Source organism: Pogonomyrmex barbatus, unplaced genomic scaffold (assembly GCF_055798465.1).
Source record: "Pogonomyrmex barbatus isolate J1 unplaced genomic scaffold, ASM5579846v1 scaffold4, whole genome shotgun sequence".
Classification (NCBI taxonomy): Eukaryota; Metazoa; Arthropoda; class Insecta; order Hymenoptera; family Formicidae; genus Pogonomyrmex; species Pogonomyrmex barbatus.
Genome location: NW_028297138.1, coordinates 11691387 through 11711669, shown reverse-complemented (window position 1 = coordinate 11711669; position 20283 = coordinate 11691387). Strand labels below are relative to the sequence as shown.

The 20283-nt window shown below is 45.8% G+C and overlaps 1 protein-coding gene and 1 long non-coding RNA gene across 4 annotated transcripts in view; one reads left to right on the top strand and one right to left on the bottom strand.

Annotated features, from left to right (window-relative positions):
* LOC105432975 (uncharacterized) overlaps positions 1–20283 on the bottom strand; it is a 296484-nt gene that overhangs the window by 102940 nt on the left and 173261 nt on the right. The window lies entirely within an intron of this gene.
* The window catches only part of LOC148935800 (uncharacterized), a 259524-nt gene that overhangs the window by 142896 nt on the left and 96345 nt on the right, over positions 1–20283 (top strand). The gene's annotated exons all lie outside the window — the stretch shown is intronic.

Below are 20283 nucleotides of genomic sequence, written 5' to 3'. Positions count from 1 at the left end.
GACAATAGATGGCCTACATTCATTATTTTAACCGTTAACGAGAAGGTTCGTGGAACAAATAATGAGAGACAGTTGTGAACAGCACTCATTATTAAAAAAGAAAGAAGAAAATAGAAAAAAAAAAGGAATACTCTTCGCTAACTAGATTAAATATATAATTTTGAAAAGAATATATAATAATAATTCATATAAACTTAGATAATAACGATTTAATGAATAAAACACTTTTTTTCTTTGTAAAATATTTATCAACATTTAGAATTAATATATGTGCATAAAATTTTTTTAATAATTAATGTATATCTTTTAAATACAACACACATACACACAATTGACTTGCATTAAAAATATCCCAAAATATATTGTACGGAAAGAATATATTTTTACTCTTGATGATGTAAAGCCGAAAGATTGGATGAAGTTGCAAGTGGCTACGCCATTGAGGCTCAGCTGCACTTTGCCTCCCTCGTGTTTCACTTTTTTTCCCCTTTGCTCGTTTCGTTTGTATCTCGACTCGGTCTCGTTCGTCCCGTGTCGGCAACGCTCGGACCCAGAACGGTCCTCCCTTTCTCCCTTTCTCTCTCTCTCTCTCTCTCTCTCTCTCTCTCTCTCTCTCTCTCTCTCTCTCTCTCTCTCTCTCTCTCTCTCTCTCTAGTTGTCTCCCTTTCGTGGGCCCCTCACCTCTTCAGCCTCTCGCCACGATCACGGGGCCCCACGGCTATCAGCCACTCGTGTTTACATCGGACCAGGTTGGTAGGGACCTCGACAAAACGAAGAGTAAAGTTACCCCCTCTCTCTCTTTCTGCCCAGCTCGCAGACACGTCAGTTCGATAGTCGGGGGAGAAGAGGAGAACGGAGGACTCTGCACGAATATACGTAGAGCGTGAAGATCTCCACATGGAAAAGCGTGGAGCCCCCAGAAACTTGGGTCCATCGAGGATAGAGATTCGAACGCGCAAGTACTTGAGGATTTGTCAAAACAAAACCTCTATTTTTCGTCGAGTCACGTTCTTCTAGCGACAGTAAGATGGGCGAGGATAGATTCTAATGGATGGGTCGAACAAAAACAAGCATAATAGGTATCTCATGTTGCTCATTTCCCTAGAGATAAGGAAGTGACTTAAAAAAAAAAAAGTGACCTCCTCCTGTTCGATTCTTCATCCTCGAAGGTATCTCCCGCAGCGTCCACTCCATGGATCAAAATCTAATAATTAAAGAATTCTAGATCCCGAGAATCGAGACCGAACGAGGAAAGGAGGCGAGCAGAAGAAGAGAAGAGTGAGCTCCCTTAGATCGGCAGATCCACTATTCAGGATTACTCGTTATCCTTGAGAAGCCTGCACGCGGCCCTCGATGCGCTCGAAGGAATATAAGACAAGGGGAATTAGGTGCCAGAGACTTTACTTTTTCTTCCATTGCTTCTTCTTTTTTTCACTTTACTCTTGCCCTTTCTTCGCCTCGTCTCTTTTAGCCTCTTGACACCTGTTTCCCTCAGATGAATTTGAATTCTTTTGGATTCAGGTAGAAATCTGCCATTATGGGCATAAGGTTCAATAGACTTGTATTCAGAGATTATGTCAAAAACGCGATGTTACTTTTGCACGTTCGATGTGACCTCAAAATGTAGCAAAAATAATTTATATACCTAAAATTACGTATTTAAATGTTTGCACATGATGTGATATTTTTTTCACAAATAAATAAAATAAAATATATCTACAAACTCGTATTAACAAAATAATATATAATTATGCAGATACCGCATTGTGTGCGTAGAGATTATCGAAAATTATCCACGCGATTATTGATGGCACCGCAGAAATCAGATGGCTCTCTCTCTCTCTCTCTCTCTCTCGAGGCGAAATTGTTGTCGTAAATCGATACTAATCGTTTTCACGATCGGTCGCAACGAGAAAAAAGGCGAAACATCTGTCGCGACGTGGAGGACGTGGTGGCAATCGCCAGAAAGAAATAAGAAACTGCTCTCCGTTTGTGTATGTATAATACGTGCACAACCGCCTACCGGCGCGGCGTTAGCGCCGCGACGTGAAGGCGCTACTGACAACTCATTCTCCGGTTCAAGGAAGTGCCGGCGAAGATTGGACGGACTCGACGTGGATTAAACTGGTCTCGGGATTCACGGAACCGAATTGCACCAGCAGCAGCAGCAGCAGCAGCAGCAGCAGCAGCACTGGCAACATCCGCGATGGCTACCTATAACGCGGCGTGGTCGGTTCAAGGAACTCGATCGCCGTGGCGTGCGCCGATTTCAGCGCGTCGTCCTCGTCCTCGTAGCCGTACGTAAGAGAAGTGATTCTGCCGCTGATACGGGAGAGAGAGAGAGATTCGTTCCGTCTCAAATCGATATATTTTTATCCCGGCTAGACGTGGGCACAAGTGAAACAGGATTTTCCGGATCCCCGTTTGTCCGCAAGACGCGGCGCGTCGTTCGCGCCGCTATCGGGCTTCATCTCACGCGATGTCGCCTGTTGTCGACGCATAATAATCCGATTTGAAACACGATCCCGATATACGATTTTACGCATTTCAGAATACAGGATTAACGTTCCCGTAATCTAAGAGATTTCAAAATGTCGATCGGAATTGCTCGATCGTCAAATGCGTTTCGATAGGAAAGCTCGATGATGAAACGAATCGCGATACATTCGTCATATCGTCGGTGGTATCTCGACGGAGTTCGGGAAAAAAAAAACAGTTTTTAAATTAGTAGTAGCATAACCGTGTCCCGAAGCGGTGATCGTAACTGCGTCACCGGCAACGCTGGTTGAGGATTCTGGTTGGACGATTTACCGCGGCTCGCCTCTCAGTCCTTCCTTTTTCTGATTCTTCTTGTCGGCTGCCGTTTCTCGTTTGCTACCGTTCAGGCATAACCACCAGCGGCATCGGCCGGGTGCTATTGTGTGCTTTGTGAACCCAAGAAAAGGACGGATGAATAAAAGAGAAAGAGACGACGAAATTCGTACTACGTGACAATACGACGTCGGACGAGGCTTCAAGTTCAAGCGGAAGCGCGGGCGTTTCGCGAAGAGAAGTGCGAGCTCGTCGGCCAGCAGCGGTCTGATAGAGACGAAGCCGTCTCTATCTCGCCGGTATTAGTCTAGACAAGAAACAAGTGGATTGTAGCCGCTCCCGGTAATTTACTGAAGGCCCCGTGAAAGCAGATAATCCCCCCGATAAAGTTAGCTTAAGCAGATACGATAGCCGGCGAGCGTACGCGGAAGTGGAAAGGCAAGTGTATAAGTAAAGGCAAATAGATAGCAACGAGACTGACCGTTGCGAGGAACGTATAATTAATGGCGTTTAATCCATCATCAATATTAATTCGCCTTTAAAATATTTACTAGACCTCGCGGCACTGAAATACGTTTCTGATGGGACGCGCGACGTTGCTATATCACGACATCCAAGACAATAATTTCCAGCAGGGAATGAGACTCACGCACGTCTTACTAACGGCTGTTAACATTAACCGCAGCGTGCGTGCGTGCGTCCGTATACGTGCATACGTGCGCGCGTGCATGCCTCTGTGTGTGTGTGTGTGTGTGTGTGTGTGTGTGTGTGTGTGTGTGTGTGTGTGTGTGTGTGTGTGTGTGTGTGTATGCTCTGTTATCCACGCATACACGAACGCACCTTCGCCAGTGTCGCGTATATTGCGGCGCACACTTAACAGTCGTGACACACGCACGACGTGCACGGCACTCGATGAACCAAAACAAACCAGTGCCAGCGAGAATGGGACAAGGAGCCGAAGAGGAAGGAGAAGAGAGCAGAGAGGGCAAGCATATCGGACGAGAAGCAGACCAACAAACCCGCCTCCACACGCATTAACACCTTTAAAAGTAATCGCGACATCGACACACGAGGGTGCTTACACGCACACCATTGTGTAGTATTCTCTCTCTCTCTCTCTCTCTCTCTCTCTCTCCCTCTCTCTCTCTCTCTCTCTCTCTCTCTCTCTCTCTCTCTCTCCTTTCTTTTCACTTTGTCCTCTCTCGTGTCAAATTGTAAGTACACTGCGGGACAAAAGCGCGCATTACGAATTGCTGGGAGTAGCTTTGTATGTTGCATCATGTCGATCGTGCATGAAGCACTTCTAGTACATGCGCGATAGAGGAGACTATAAGAGACGAAAAGGTTTCGTCCGTGCAAAAATGCGAAATCAGGCGGCTCAATTTAATTTCGAGATTAGAAGCGAGGCACAAGAGTTCCGACCGACAACAAGTGTTGCAGATATTAATAAATTATCGTCGGAGAGGGCAGCGCACGGGCTACCGCGCTCACGTTACACAACCATAAATTGGCGGCCTCTGAAAAGATCGCCGGTTTCCTCTCTGCCTCTCCTCTAACAGTACTCGCTCGTTTTATATTTCAATTTTATCCATGTGCTAACTCGCATAAATTCTGCGCACCTGTTTTCTTTCTCTCTCTTTCTCTCTTAGGAATATACCCGCGCGACCGAGAGAAAGAGCCGACAATTTTCCGAGAGACTTTCACCCTTTTCCTGCTCCTACTACGAATGCAATGGGGCAACGTCGCTATTTAGCACCGCAAACAACACCACTCGCCCCACCGCCACTCTGCTCGAGCGCATTCGATGCGTTCAATCTCTACGCGCACCAAGAACAAGTTCAGGTAAGCTTGAGAGAGACGAAACGCGAGGGTGGAAGAGGGACGGAGAGAAAGAGAGAGAGAGAGAGAGAGAGAGAGAGAGAGAGAGAGAGAGAAAGCAAACTGAGAGGGCAGAGGGAAGAGCGGGAAGATGGTGTCGTTGGTCGGAGCGAGAAAATAGGCGAAACGACGGAGGAACGGAGACGGAGAAAATCGGAGAGCTTTCTTACCTCGCGCGCGAGCGCATGCAGTTAAAGACGCACACCGGAGACCGTGTGTTTCCAGCACGCACACACATGTGCGTGAACCAGTCTAACCACCTCATCACGAACAATCTCCTCGTGTTACTCTTTTCCTCTCTCGTTTCTATCGCGCTCTTCGTCTGGCGCAGTCCGCATGGCAGGGCCCTCTTTGTTCAAAGGCAATCAGCAGGCCCCGATAACGGGCCTACTCTGTCGTAACCCAAGACACGAATGCACACAGACGCGTCGACGGGGAGCACCGGAGCACGTAGAGCGAAGAGGTAGAGAGAGAGAGAGAGAGAGAGAGAGAGAGAGAGAGAGAGAGAGGGGGGGGGCGAAAGCGTGTAAGAATACGCGCGCACATCCGCGGAGTATTTGTTCGCGAACGCGCAGGCGAAAGATACATAAAAGATTCTCCGTAATAGAAAAACGAAGCGGTATGAAGACCGTTTTTGCCGTAACATTAGTTTCTTAGGAACCTCTCCCGAAGCGGCTGATCGACGGTTAGTAGCTCATGGAAACGGTAACGCGCGCGTGGTTGAACGCTTCTTTTTCGCGACTGGTTTACGAGCGACTGCCGTTGATACGCAGAGATACAATTTGTTGGCATGGACGGGGCAATACTGTCCACGGAGGGCGGGTAAAGGGCGACTACGTTCCTCGAAATGAATCCCGCGACCAGGGATCGCATTAGCTATCGAATCGATAGCTCGTAATCCAATTAACGCCATACATGCGTGTGCGAGCGCGCGAGCACGAAGCACGCTGATCAAAGGATTGATCGCATAGACCGAGCCGTACCGTTATAATTGCTCCGGCTACCGGACGTGTTAACGACTTTGCAAATTAAGGAGAAATTCCATTTCCGATTGATGAATTCTACCGGCTATAACGACTGGCGAGTGTTCATAAACTGTTGGAAGTTAGCAATACGGTCTGAAAGACGCGCATCGTCGGGAAATTATCTATTTCGTATTGCCTCTATTCCCTCTAGACTCCGACTCCTGGGTTCTTCTTCCTGCATGATAATTCAGAGGGTACCTATATCAGATACCTTACGTCTTTTGTAATAAACTCTTGACAAACCGTTCTCTGTGTTGTACTTCCTGCAGTATCAATACTTGCCGCAATAATCGCGCTCTCGTTGCCCTGATTGCGATACGCGAGAATTAATGCGATAACTTAGAGGATTGTATACCTGCGAATCAATAAATATAAGGAACGCATCCAACCGCATCCAACCAATGTATATCGAACCAACTGAATAATTATTTGCGCGAGCGCATCTGTACGTGTACGATCAGATTGCAATTATTTCAAGTAAGAGAGTTTAATCGCTTAATCTTCAATTCATCAACATATACATATCATACATATCATACATCATCACGGATATCGTATATCGTATATATGTTACAAGTTCTTTTTATTTTCTTCAACTTTCGATCGAGATATTCGAAGGCCTCTACATAATCCAACTCCGCGAGTTACGCGGCAGATAAATCGAAAGCGAGATTGCGTGTTGCAACCTCATGTCAACAAACTCGCCGCCGACACTATTACTACTCGTACCCTAATTTAACGTATTATTAAAGCGTACGTGATCCATGTTGAGAGAGAGAGCGTCTCTTCCGAGTTTGCGATGCGCGGCGGACGTCTCGAGACGACTCCTGACGGCTCTTGACGACATCGCTCTCGCTTCGTTGGCTAATGTCACGCGTCGAAAATGATTACTCCCGCGAAGGTTCAGCACAGAAAGGGAGGAAAGATTCAGGTCGCGGCACGCATGAGTGCGCATGCGGCGCGGAATTATTACGAAACGTCTCGGAGCTGTCCGCGAGCGTAGGACTGCGGAGCGCGCGTTTAGGACCGGTTGCCATTTACATAGGTCGTCGTCATCGTTTGCGCGGCGGCGGCGATGGTGGTGGTGGCAACGGCAATGCGATCTGATCGGAGTTATTAATGGGAAAACTACGAGCGTGGGGCCGATATTGTCGTCGCCGACGGGCGCGACAGCACGCGAACGGCGCCGCTCGGATGCGAAGATCGACGGCGAAAGGTTGCTCGGCGCCGTCTTCCCACGTCCTTGGCGACGTACCCTTCTTATCGTGAATACAGGCACGCATCCCTTCCGCTAGACGCGGCAGCGTCTAGCGTTTCCCCGATTGATACGCGATAGCCCGTCAGACGGATCTGAATGCGGCATTGCGCGGTTACTTCTGAAACCGCCGGAATCTGATTGACTGATATCATGAATAAGATAATAATTCAATCGGATCGCGCGTTATCGTGATGTCGCTCTTATTAATTCCGGTAGCGGCGAGTGATCGATATATGCATATATATGCATATATAAAATGAAAATTTGTTAAAACGCCATATACATGTTATATACATTTTTCATATATCATAATTATCTGTTACGCAATATAACATTTCCTGACGTGTCGATCTAATTACCGATACCGATAATAGAATACCGGTGTAAACCGCGTGCGCGGTAAGAAAACAACTTTCAAGAGTCGCATCGCGTGAGGGACTCGTACGAGAGTTTCTGCCACCTGGGGGGAACCTCGGCGTTGCCGCCCTCAGCCGGTTCTACGAACCCCGCGACCTCGAGAAATACTCCCCGAGTGAGGTAACGGGTGGCGGGACGGGCGGCGCGGTGCGATGGCGAAGGCGATGAACGATGGCGAAAGGCGGCGACGCGATACTCGCGTCTCTCTGCCGTACGATGTCTTTACGCATTCGTAGTAACCTAGAAACGAGCCGGTGGCGCGTGCTGCGTGCTGTGTATACATCGGGAAAGATTAGCGGTGTGCAACGTGCACCGGCCGCGTATATGCACACGTATATATACGCGCGGCATACCGCGCGTATGCGTGTACGGTGCATTACTTTCGCCGTTCGGTGAACCGCATCAATGCCATCGCCAGCACGGCTGGTTGACTGGCTAGCTGACCACGCTGCTGCAGTCTCGACGACGGTCGGGATTGCCTCGAGAGAAACTGGTCAACTGGAACCGGAGTTGTGCTACCGCGGACGGATCTGGACGGACCATAGACACGGCCGACGTCGTGAAAGACGTGGGTTCGGGCCCAGGACAGCTGGGCAGATACATCGGCCCACGCTGCAAACCGTAATGTATTGCGCTATAAAGTGCGGGACAAGCCGCCGCTCCGATACGGCCGATGTCTGTTTCTCTCCTCGTTCCTCGCGCACGGCGAGGCCCGCTTTTTCGTCTCTTCTCCCTCTGTCCTTTGCCTTCCGCGTTCGTCGAAATGCGTAGGAAGCGAAAGGGAAAACTCTCTTGCAAAATGTACGCAGGTAGAAGGAACTTTAGGGCATGGTTCGATCCTAAAAATCGAAATGGAAGGACCCCGAGGGTTTCTTCTATTCCTTCTTCGCAAAAAAGAGAATCTATTCCTTCTTCGCAAAAAAGAGAATCTCAAAAATGGCTTGGCAACCATCAAGATAGCGTGATTGATCTCAAAACAATTCCTATTCGTAACTTTCGAACAAGTGAGTACTTTATTTCAGAGTTGAGCAGCTTTATGCGAGAGTAAATAATAACTTAGAAATATACATACGTAACGACACTCGTTTCGATACATAAACAATTTTTAAACACCGATTTATAAATATATTTTTGACTTTTTCCTTTATAATGTTATAAAAATTCGATGTGATAAACTTCGTTTACATTAATACATTAAAAATACATAAAAAAATATACCCGATAATCGATTAATAAAATTGAATTAAATTAAATTTAATTAAATAAAAAAAATAAAATTTATAATTAAATTTAATTAATTAAATTCAATTAAATTAATAAAACTTCGTTGCAATAACTTCCCGAAAGAGCAATTAGCTTTTTTATAAAGTAATCATAGTTTCCCGGAAACTTCGAAATGATGTTAGCATTGAAGAAATTCTTCTCAGTAAAAGAAGAAAAATATAATTCTACAGCGACAATCGTATTTTTAATGAATATACAATCGAGATAACGCGCTTGTTTCAACTATAACGCGATGCTATTTTCTAATATCCATTTACGGATTTATCGTTCGTTCAGGATCTTCTCGTTATCGATGGGTGGCTTCCGACGCTATTCCAGCTTACTTGGGATGAAACTATAAATTGTCTGGTTCGCCGTCCCGCGCCGGCGTAGCCCTCGATCGGGGCGAGATGGGAGACGAAGAAGGACAAAGTGCCGGTATATTTAATGGTAGTTAACAGAGAGAACTGGTATTGGTACAGTTCTGCGTCCGGGGAGTACTCGCGCGTACACGCTCGGCGTCGGTGTTGGAGTATCGCTGGTGGGGTACGATGCAGGTGTTGGCCTTGGGTTCCCTAACACCAAGCCTACAATCTCTTAGGCTCGCCTATATACCTATCGTTTCTCGTATACGTTCCGTACTACACACCACCACGAAGATTCCGAGTTATAAACCTATAACGCAATAACACGTCGATTCGGGGCCTTTGTTTAGGTGCATTCGGTACGACGAGGACCCCTCCTCTCTCCCCCCCCCCTCCTTTCGTAAAACTGTGTTTCACGAAATGCATTGAAATCGGCGTCGGTTCCGCAGTCCCAAAGATACTCGAGAGATCCAAAGATGCTCGATTTAGTTCCTACCGGATAATCGCGCGAACGCCTATATCCTCCCCACGCCCACGCGATCAAGGATTTCGATGCGATTAGAATGGCCGGTGCAAGGACAGCTGACTTTCCAGCGGAGAGGTCTATCATTGAATTAATTCGTTTCACAATGGGACAAGGGTACAAGTTTACAATCGCGACGATTGGCGACGAGTCATCGATGAATCGCAGCTACCGCGGCGCCTCTTAAATCTAATTTTCACCTCCAGTAGATATTGGTCTTTAGAAAATTACTCACGTTATACACGTCCTATATATTTATGAATTATTTCATCAATATTTACGGGTTAATTACGCCGGCAGAAATTAACGTTGCTCTTAGGCGTAGCATACACCGCTCGTAAGTACTCTAATCTTCTAGTCGCTCGGCTCGTCGACCGTAAACATAGCGATTGCGACGAGGCTGAGAGAGACTCGCGCATGAATATGTACGCGATATTCCACGGTTGGCACACGAACCACACGAAGGTGTCGGAGATGGCGTCAACTAGACCGCCGCGGATTTATCTCGCGCCCAGCGCGTACAGCGAGGTCGACCGTTAACGTATATATCGTATATATATATATATATATATATATATATATATATATATATATATATCGTATATATTGTTATTATTCCAGGCGCGCTTTTATGCAAAGCGGACAAGGGACGCGCCTGTAATATCGCGACAGCGACCGCCGATCGATGGAAGGCCTTGGAGAAAGTGGATACATCGTGGCGTGCCGCCACATTGGCGGCACATCATCGCGGCGAACGGCGTCAGCGGCTGCGTGGCGCGTGCATCTCTCGCTCGCGTAGCACGGTGTGGCTTTCCAGCATCGAGCGGGAATAAATTACCGGTAGTACCGTTACTGTCTCGCGCTTACCCGCCACGCTGTGTTTACTCCGAACCGGCCACGCCGAGAGATGTTCGGGATTTCCAAGATTGATGCCGCCGAACCGAGCGGGAGCACGAAGCTAAATATTTGCTGTAATAATATCGCTATTATGGTGAAGTCGGGTATCGACGCGATATACACGGGGGATCTGTGATTAATATGACCGAGAGAGAGTTAGGCGGAATGAACTGTTGAGTAAGCGCTATTTGCGCTAAGAGTTAGAAACAAATATATATTCGATACGATAGGAGGATTCGACACGATTATACTGGAAATGTTGGAAGAATTGGAAAGGAAGCGATAATAAGTAGAATATCTGTTTTATATTTATATTCTATACAAAATAAACAATTTTAAATAGATTATAATAGATGGATATGAATATGGTTTATATATATTGCAAAATATTTTATCGGATAATATTGGACGCTCTCTACGTAATTAATCGACATGGCACGAAAGAATTTTAACGATAATTTATTAGCTGTTGATGCGCGTAACACAAGCCATGAATGACAGGATGTGGAAATAAATTATTGTCAATAAGCACCGGGCGCAATTTGCTTCTCCCACGCGTACACCTGGAACGGTTTATGCGACCGAAGGGCGTATTGCATCAAGTCGTTTCATCATTCTCCATGACTTTTCACCTTGGCGTTCAACAATGCACCGATTTCACAGATTCTTCGTACCGTGTGCGTATTCACGTCGAGCAAGTCCTCGTCTGGAATCTCAAATGATTTTTTTCCCCGTTTCCGTCAACCCGCTATCGTCATAGAACATATTTCGCCACGATTGCGACAGCGGCAGATTGCAAAGGCTGACATCCGAATCCAACTTGCAATATTACTTTCGCGACGCTTTTGAGAGTAAATTTGATGAAAAAAATGGAGGTACACTTTTACGATTTCTACGGAATAAAAAAAATTTTTTTTATATATGAAATAAATTCCTTATCATATTTTGCGTGTGACTTTGATATGAAAAATCTTTGTATCTTTCTTCGTTAATAACAAGAATTTCAAACACAATTTCAAAATAAATCAAATTTACGATCGTGTGATGTGTGACGTCAAACCACATGTTAAAATGAAAGAATGAAAGAAAAAATTATATGGATCCTAGACGAGGTTTCGTTCCAAGAAAAAACCATTTTAGAATACAAATAACGAGATAATCTAAAAATAACTGCGTGTATCCTAAAATATCCTAACGGTTCCATAATATTGACATGCAGCAAATAGACCTTTATATATATATGGATATAAAAAATAATCAAACATCACATAAAACGAGCCAGTTGTATTCAATACGCCATTATCGATGCGACTGCGTTATGCAATACGAAGTCAAGTGAGACACTTGTGTTAGACAAATGACATCAAAGTAAATCCCATGTGATTCTCTCTCTCGATATATATTTCAAATAATTTATATGTTTATTAAATAAATTGAGATAATTTAATAGCGAATCGAGTTGAGTTTTGTATTACGTAAAACAATTATTACGTATGCTCTCTTCCCGCGTTTTCCAATAGGATGCTGCAAAATCCAATACGCGATTATCGCAACAACTTACTCCAAGAGAGTCGCAAATATACGCACGTCACCGTCAGGAATTATTATTGCCATTATGCCAGTTGGGATAATTATCGGTTGCGCATGTAACAACACTCTAGAGATCGCGTAAAGATACGCATCCCGTGATAGACAGCATGCAGTAACGTGTATTTATGCGACGTGCTCGATGTCCACCTCTAATGCCAGGTCCACATTGATTTACATCATTATTTGAGTTTCTTTCGTTCTTTTGTAATGATAATTATATCATTCGAATGATCGTGTGATCTAAGTTTATCTTTTTTTCAGATCTAACGTATCTCGTCTAGATTCTTTACATATCGATTATACAATATTTTGACTGGTAAACAGTAGTCTTTAACGAGTTTTCCAAAGTGTGTCAATGCTTTTGCGTAGATGCCTGCCTGAGTGAAAACGTTTTGTGGTAATCAAGCATGAGCCGCGAGTCGCGAGTGTGCGGCCAGCTTAAGCCTCTCTTCGTGACGACGCTCGTCGCGGTCGAGCAATGCGCCTCGTGACGTCAGTGGTGACCACGTGCTGAACAAGAGGGAGAGTCGGAGAGTAGAGGAGACTCTCCGTGCCTCTCTCGTATCGTATGGAGCGTGGCCCGGGGATCAAGGACGGTTTTACTCGCGAGAAGCGGGGCCGCGTGTCCCTGCATCTCGTCGTGATGCTGCGGCGGGGAGGAGAGGAGGTATACGTTGCAGGGAAGGCAAGAGTGGCCTGAGGAAGAACGGGGGAAGAGAGAAAGAGTGAAGAAGGGCAGAAGAGGAGGAGTAGGTAAGCGCAGCGACGGAGGGAAAGAAAGGCTCTGCAGCGTGAAGGAGAGGGGGATGCACGGACCGAGTTATAATGCTCCGCTCGTCCACTGTCCCGAAGAGGTGAAGCAGAGGGAGAGAGGGACAGAGCGTACCCCGTCCGTGCTTGCTCGCTTCAACTTCTTTCTTCCGTCTCTTTCTTGTACAGGTCCACCCCGCAGCGTCCCTCTAGTTCCCTCGTCCTCGTTGCACTCTCTGCGGGGAGATAAAGACAGGGACGAAGAAGGGAAAGGGACGGTAAAAAGCCGGGGTCAGGAGGGAAGAGGGAGGGGCGGCGGAGATGGTGGAAGACGCAGGGGGGAGGGAACGGAGAAAGAGGGGAAGTTAGGAAAACGTGTCCCAGCCTGCACGACTGTACACTCTCTGCCAAGAGTTCTGACCATAACAAAACGATATGCATCATCAAGAAGAAGATCGTCCGATGTGAAAAGCGACGGCGGATCTCTAAACAACGTCTCTCGAGGAAAAGAAGACTCTTCAGAAAAATAAATATTACGATGTCTCTGTTATTTCGGTAAACGCAATTGCGAATTAGCAATCCGGTCGCTCAATCCGTTCTCTTTTCCGAATAGTGGCGATTTCTTGTTGTTAGATTTAATGCTTCTGTATTAAAAACTTGAGAAATAAAATTAAAACAAATAAATTAAAAATCTAAAAATTGTAAAATCATAAAAATCAGGGATCACCTATAACAGCAACTCGAAGAGCTATATTTCTCTCTCTCTCTCTCTCTCTCTCTCTCTCTCTCTCTTCCTCCCTCCCTCTTGCTTTTTTATTCGTGCAGTAATAGTTAATTAATTTTCACAAATGCAGAAATGCGATTGCGCATTTAATTGAGAACATCGTAGCACACTTGACGTCGGGAAAAGGGTCCAGGCAGGTCTATAAATATTACATCCTAGCCCGCTCTCGGCCGCTAAGTGGTGCTCGCCACGTCGCATCTGGATGCGATCGTGGTTATGCAAAGATTTCCGAGAGAAATTATGCAAAAAGTCTCTCGCTGCACACGGTGCAACGACTGCGTACGATTCGGTGCCAAATCATGGGGAGTCGTGAGACGCGCGGGAGAGGACGTCTTCTTTTTTTTTGTCCTCGTCGTAAGGAGAAGAAGAAGGAAGACGAGGAAGGGAGTGAGGGAGGAAGTTAGGAAAACGTGTCCGAGCTTGCACGACCCTGTACAGTCTCCTCAAAAAGTTTCGGCAATGACACGTTGGAACGAAGGATCAACGACGTAACGAGACGATCTCTCGAATTCGCGAGCTTCGAACAGCGATACCGGTCCCGATATCGTGCGAATCAAATTATTCCCGATACGAAAAAAACATTTTCCTTGGAGTGAAATATAATCCTGTTATCTCGAGAACATCCCGCCAATGGACGAGGCAGGTTGCACCGCGACTCTTGCGGTGACTATACCGGTTTTAAATTATCATAAACCCCTTAACCCTGCGCGAACTAAATTATTTTTACGCTCTTGTCCAAGCGAGGCTGCAATAACGGCAGGGAATACGATATCTCGATATTGAACATTCTGTTTATTTTCCACGTTTTCAACGTGATCGGGTTATCGCGACGATGTTGAGGACGCTCCGGATACGTCCGGTAGCTCCTCCGCTCGGATCGCGTCAAACCGGTGTGACGGAAAAAGCGTGTTATCAGATGATGATTACGTCGCTAAATCATTATGTAATAACATAAGAGCGCTGAATATATAAGTCCGCGATGCGCTCGCTCGTTAATCGGTGATAACGATCGTGACAGATATCGGATTAAACCGAGTGCCATACATCCGTTAGATCGTTATCAGACGGAAAATCGAGCCGCAGCCCAGATCACCGTTGTTTTTTGCGGTTGCCACATAAATTCATGGCATACGCCGGGTTCGCTCGCGAGTCTTCCAATGATAGGTTGTATTCGCGTATTTCGCATTACCGCGCGAGAAAAATTCGGACCTGCTCGAGCGAACGAGGGAGATGATTGCACTGACCTTGAAGGCTCCGCGTCAGTGCACAGCCATAACTGAGCCGCGTTATTGCGATACTTTCATAGTGCAACTGCCACAACGTGACAATAAACTAACGGCCATGCTGATGCCGCACTGTTCATCGCATTATCTTCCCGCCTGTTATATCTTTTTGCTACGTTCTTCTCTCTTCCTTGACATTATTCACGATGCGACATAACTCCCGCCGCAGTAGAACCGCTTTGGAACAACGGTACTTTCTCATTACGAGGGACCCTAGGATTATCCATTTACTTTATTATTTGTAGCCCTTACACACGTGGCCGGTGAGTTGCATTATCGATATCACTTATCCTCCTTGTCATAGGCAAACTTTAAGAAACGTTTTAATATACGATACGGAGCATATAGACAAGTGAATACTTATATTTTATAGAAAAAAATTTTATTTTTTAAATAAATACGGTAGAAAAATTTTAGGAAAATGGACTTTTTTATTAATCGAATATATCTCGATTTTTTTTTTGTGTAATCTTATATACCGCGTCGTAAATAGCGAAACAAACTGGATGCATTTATTTTTTGTGCGTCTCGCGTCAGAATCACACTGATGCAACGTTTATGTATCATGTTGAGCATCGTATTCAAGAACCGCGGCAAGTTGCCGTTTCGATGGTGTGCACCTTTGGCCGGAGCCAATGAAACGCCGATCGTCGGATAAAATGAAGTTCACTTACTCTGCGTCATGCTCGCAAGGCCAGTAAAAGTAATAGGAGCTCGTCGGTATATGCACGTTCGTCGAGACACAAGCCGAAGACAACACGGAGACTTTACAGGAATATTTCTTTCTCTCCGCCTGTGGAGTCTCTATTGTCCTCGGAATGGCGAGGCTCGTCGCCTCCGACTTCCTCCTTTCGCCTCGAACGAACGTCTCACCGAAAAGGCGCGAGCTACTATCGACATCCGTGATTTTACAACCGACATTGAACCGCAGCCGTAATTTGACGATGTAAATATTTATGGTAGCGTATTCATCATGGGAAAGCGCATCGCGCGTCCACCAAATACCTCCGATACGTATTTTTGTAAAATATCGTGCGCATAAATATTCAACGGAGTTTGTTAGACTCGAGTACTCTTGTGTAAAGGGTAGTTAGTACAGCGAATTAATTGTACCGCGCGAGTCCTGATGGCTCGATCGTGTTAAAGGGACCAGAACGAAGGTACCGAAGGGACATGCTATATATGTATATCAGTTCGTCGTAGTGAAACGTCGTTCAAAATCAAGCCATTAAATCGACAAGACGATAGCAATCCGATACGAATTGGTACAACGTCGCAATTATTCGCGTGGATTCCTATCGAGACTTAGTATCGCGTTACGGCGTGGTAAGCTCGACTCTTTTATCGTAGATATTCAATTTCCGGGAGATTCAGGGACGCCGGGAGCTTCCGCTTCGAGCTCGTAAAATGCGCGTGTACGACAATCGCGACGATTCGACGGCAAAGATCGCAGGCGTAATGTTCACATAAAGTCCTGTTCATAGCATTTCCCGACGGTAGATAAGGCCTTGGGGAAGGTCAGTGTACAAACTTGTGCACGCGGAAGCAACGAGAGAAAGAGAGAGAGAGAGAGAGAGAGAGAAAGATGAGAGACGAGAGAACTCGCGGGTGAAGAGTCGCGATTGCAATTGGGCAATTCGGCGACGACGGAAGCTCGAATGGAAAATGCGGAGGGCGCCATTTCGCGGGGATATCAAAACCGTCGTCGTCGTCGTATCGTTTCGCGCGCTGGTCGCGGCGAATCTCTTCCTCGAGATTTCGCCGAGAGCGACGCGTGTTGTCCTAGGATAAGAGGACGATGCCAGGACCTACCACTACGTGCGGACGCTGTCGCGTCGACGCGAGGCAGGCAGGAGGGAGGGAATGAGAGCGAGAAAGAGAGGAGAGGCAAGTGGTCGTGCGAGAGACCCTTAGCATTACCAAGTCAAATACGGCGAACGTATTTGCCCGTCGCCGGAAAAATAGCAAGGATGCGGGAATCAAGAAAGCCCCGGCGACAACACGATTGTTCGTCGCCCACACCCCTTTAGCCGCTTTTCCTAGCGGCAGCGAGGCGTCACGGATGCTGCTTCAATTTACAGGAACGACGTTTCGCGGTTGTATTCCTGGCACCTGGTTTAAGCGGACGCTTCCTCAGGGAGACCCACGGATTGAATTCTCCCTGAAGTTGAACTTCGCGTTGGTAGTGCCGAATGCTTCTAGACAGAATCTCGGTGTCGCTGACCGATTTATCAGAGTTTCAGAAGAAATATCGCAAGCATCGAATCTCAAATGCGCGTGGAAAAGATTACTGGATTATATTTATCTGTATCATTTTTTTTAAAAAAATAGAGACTATTAAATAGAGACTATTGATTTAGATTGAAGAATTTAGATAAAAGCTATGTTACTTATCCGAATTATCGACTACAACCGCGACGCGAACTGGTACGCGTGGCGGAATCGAAAGTGCGAGCGAGAGCTCGCCTGCCGACGGGAAGAAGAAGAGGAAGAAGGGAAATCTTGCGTCAGAAAGATCGCATACAGAGTTGCTGACATTTTGCACCGCGGCGTGCGTTGTATGCTCGAGAAAGTTTATCGTCCTATACTTGGATCACCGTTACTCGTGCCGCACTGCAGTTTTGCAGTGATCGTCGACGCGGGATTCTTCTCTCGTATAGAGGAAAAATCGTCGTTCGATTTTCATGACACGGTAAATCCTCGCACAACCACCAACCATCGCTATAGTCACTGCCATCGCCATCGTTGCCAAGACGCCAAGTGCGCGGCTCTTGCCGATGAGTTTCGCAAGACGCAAGATGAGTCTGGCCGAGATGAAGACTGGCGACATCGAACGGCATCGCCAGTCTTCGATAATCGATCGGCAATTATCCGTTAATTATGATTTTCGATCGTTAATAACTGAGTTGTTTTGATCGGCGCGCGATGCCGTATAAGCATCATTAAGTACATCACAGCCCGATCATTATTGAACCTGCCCCTTCTATCAACTATGATATCACGATACACTTAAAATCAAGGCTGCCAGATATTATAAAGTCATTTAATCACCCTATGTTTATAATTATGTCTTTGCTGATTTATAACGATCTTCTTAGAGTTCTATTTTTATAGAATTACAGAATGTTACAGAAAAAGGGATATCAATTTCCTATCTAAATTACGTTGCTACATCAACTATCCCTTTCCTTAACATTGAATTAATTCGCAATTTGACGTCGACGTAGCCGAGTTCACGTACCGCGATCAATGTCAGGTCAATGTTGCGACATTAAACAGATTACGTATTCGTGACGCTCCGTAATCATCATCCTCAATGTTACGTCCATCATCGTACGGCTGTTTAGTCTAATTCCATTCGGCTGGTGGTCGGAAACGGTCGCCGTGGCGGAGCATCGATTTCCATGACGCAATTGCTACGCGGTGTTCCTGACCTGCCTTCTTCTTTCTTCTCCTTTTCTTTTTTATTCCCCACCGCCAGACCGGCTAGGCAATCGCCAAGTTGGTGGCCAGGAGCCAACCAATGGTAATCGCGATCCAAGCATAGGCCACCTCATAACGACGGACAACCGGTAGGGTGTCGTGTAAAGCCGTCGTAATTCCCGCGGGATAAAAATCCTGGCACACGCTCTCCCCGGTATATCCACCGCCGTCGATGATGGTGGTAGGCGGTGGAAGCGGCGTGTAGTGGGGGCTGAAAGACCGGCCATTTCTCGGCTTGCGACACCCTTCGCGGGAGAGACCAGCGTTTTCCGCTCCTTGGCCTTAATTAACATCTGACACGAGTCCACTATACCGCCAACGGCCCGTCTCCCGCCGGACTTCCAATGTACTTCTGCTTTTTTTCCCCCTCTTTCTCCGCCTTCTAATGTCATTTAATTGCTTCCCCAGCTGTTGATAAGTGGCTGAAAGAAGTGTTGACCGATGGCTGTGCTTGCTTAACCCTGAACGTCATTTTGCCAGGTGCGAGAGAACGATAAGCATCTCATGGATAATTAACTCACCGTGAAAAATTCATGGAATACTGATATCGCAACGCGCGAACAATTCCTTGAATGTCCGTGTGCTGTTCATTACATCGTAGTCGATGTCTTTGCGACATTCTCGAGGGCGAAAATGGATCTCGCCCTCGTGAAGAGAGCAACGAAAAATCCCCAAAAGAAAGTGCAAGATTTATTACTATCATTCGCAGAAAAGTGCCATAACGTCAAAAAGAAACGTCGAAGATGAATATCAAGAGATTGTTTATTTAATGAAGCTTAAATTACATGTAACTTAAGTAAGGGGGAAACAAGGCGTCGCTTGTAAGCAGCAAGTCACGTTCTTAATCACCGTGCTTTTCGAAGAAGGCAATTTGAGAATCGTAAAGTGCATACACAGCGCAATTTGAAAGTCAGAACTGAATTTGATTGTTTTATCGCATGGTATTTTACAGGAATAATATATGATATGCAAATAATGCAGATATATAGAATAATAAGAAGAAATATAAAGAGGAAGAGAGAGAGAGAGAGAGAGAGAGAGAGAGAGAGAGAGAGAGAGAAACTACCGTCAGGTAGCGGTCGAGAGTGTCGAGATGCGAGATCGCGATTGCGCACGGGATCGATAAATCAACGAACCGGATGATCGATCATAAGAGCGATCACGACGCGGCTTGGCTCCCAGCACAGGACGGCGATTAGCGCGGGGACGTTCGGATAATTAGTATATATTCATCGCGCGGCTGAATTACGTAATCCTGGGACGCGATTCGTCATTCGGCTGCGAACGCGACCAGTCATCGATACCGAAATGAAATTCATCCTTGATGCACTCCAAAATTGATTCCGTTCGTTACGCGACCGAGAGCTCGTTGCTCGTTCGGCGATTAATCTTGTCGCGTCGAGAGATTCTGAGCGCGTAATAGAATATTCAAGCGCGGCACGATATATAAAGTCAAGATAAAAAATTGATATCTTTTTTTATTTACATTTTTATTTTTTACATGGAGCCGCATTTAAATATCCTATTATGCAAAAACGTTAATTAATATATTATGTAATATATTATATTTTATGTAATATTTGAATATGTATATATATATATATATATATATATATATATATATATATATATAATTAAAAATAATGTATTTTAATAAGGCAAGTTCCATCATGCATGCATACGTACACATACGTACATATACAAGTGTGCTGTGACTAACAGGCAGTGATGCTGTGGGCTAATTGCGCGGCACTCGATCATGACGAATTAATTACCGACGGTTCGTCGGATGACGGGTCAAACTTACTTACACGCCAAGTAAATAGCGTAGTGCGATAAGCGCGCATAAATGCATGTAATAAAACTTTAATTTCTACACGCATCCGGGCACAGCGTAGCACAATGCGATATCGATCAATCGGTGGAACTGTAGTCTCGTGAGAAGCGGAAATATAG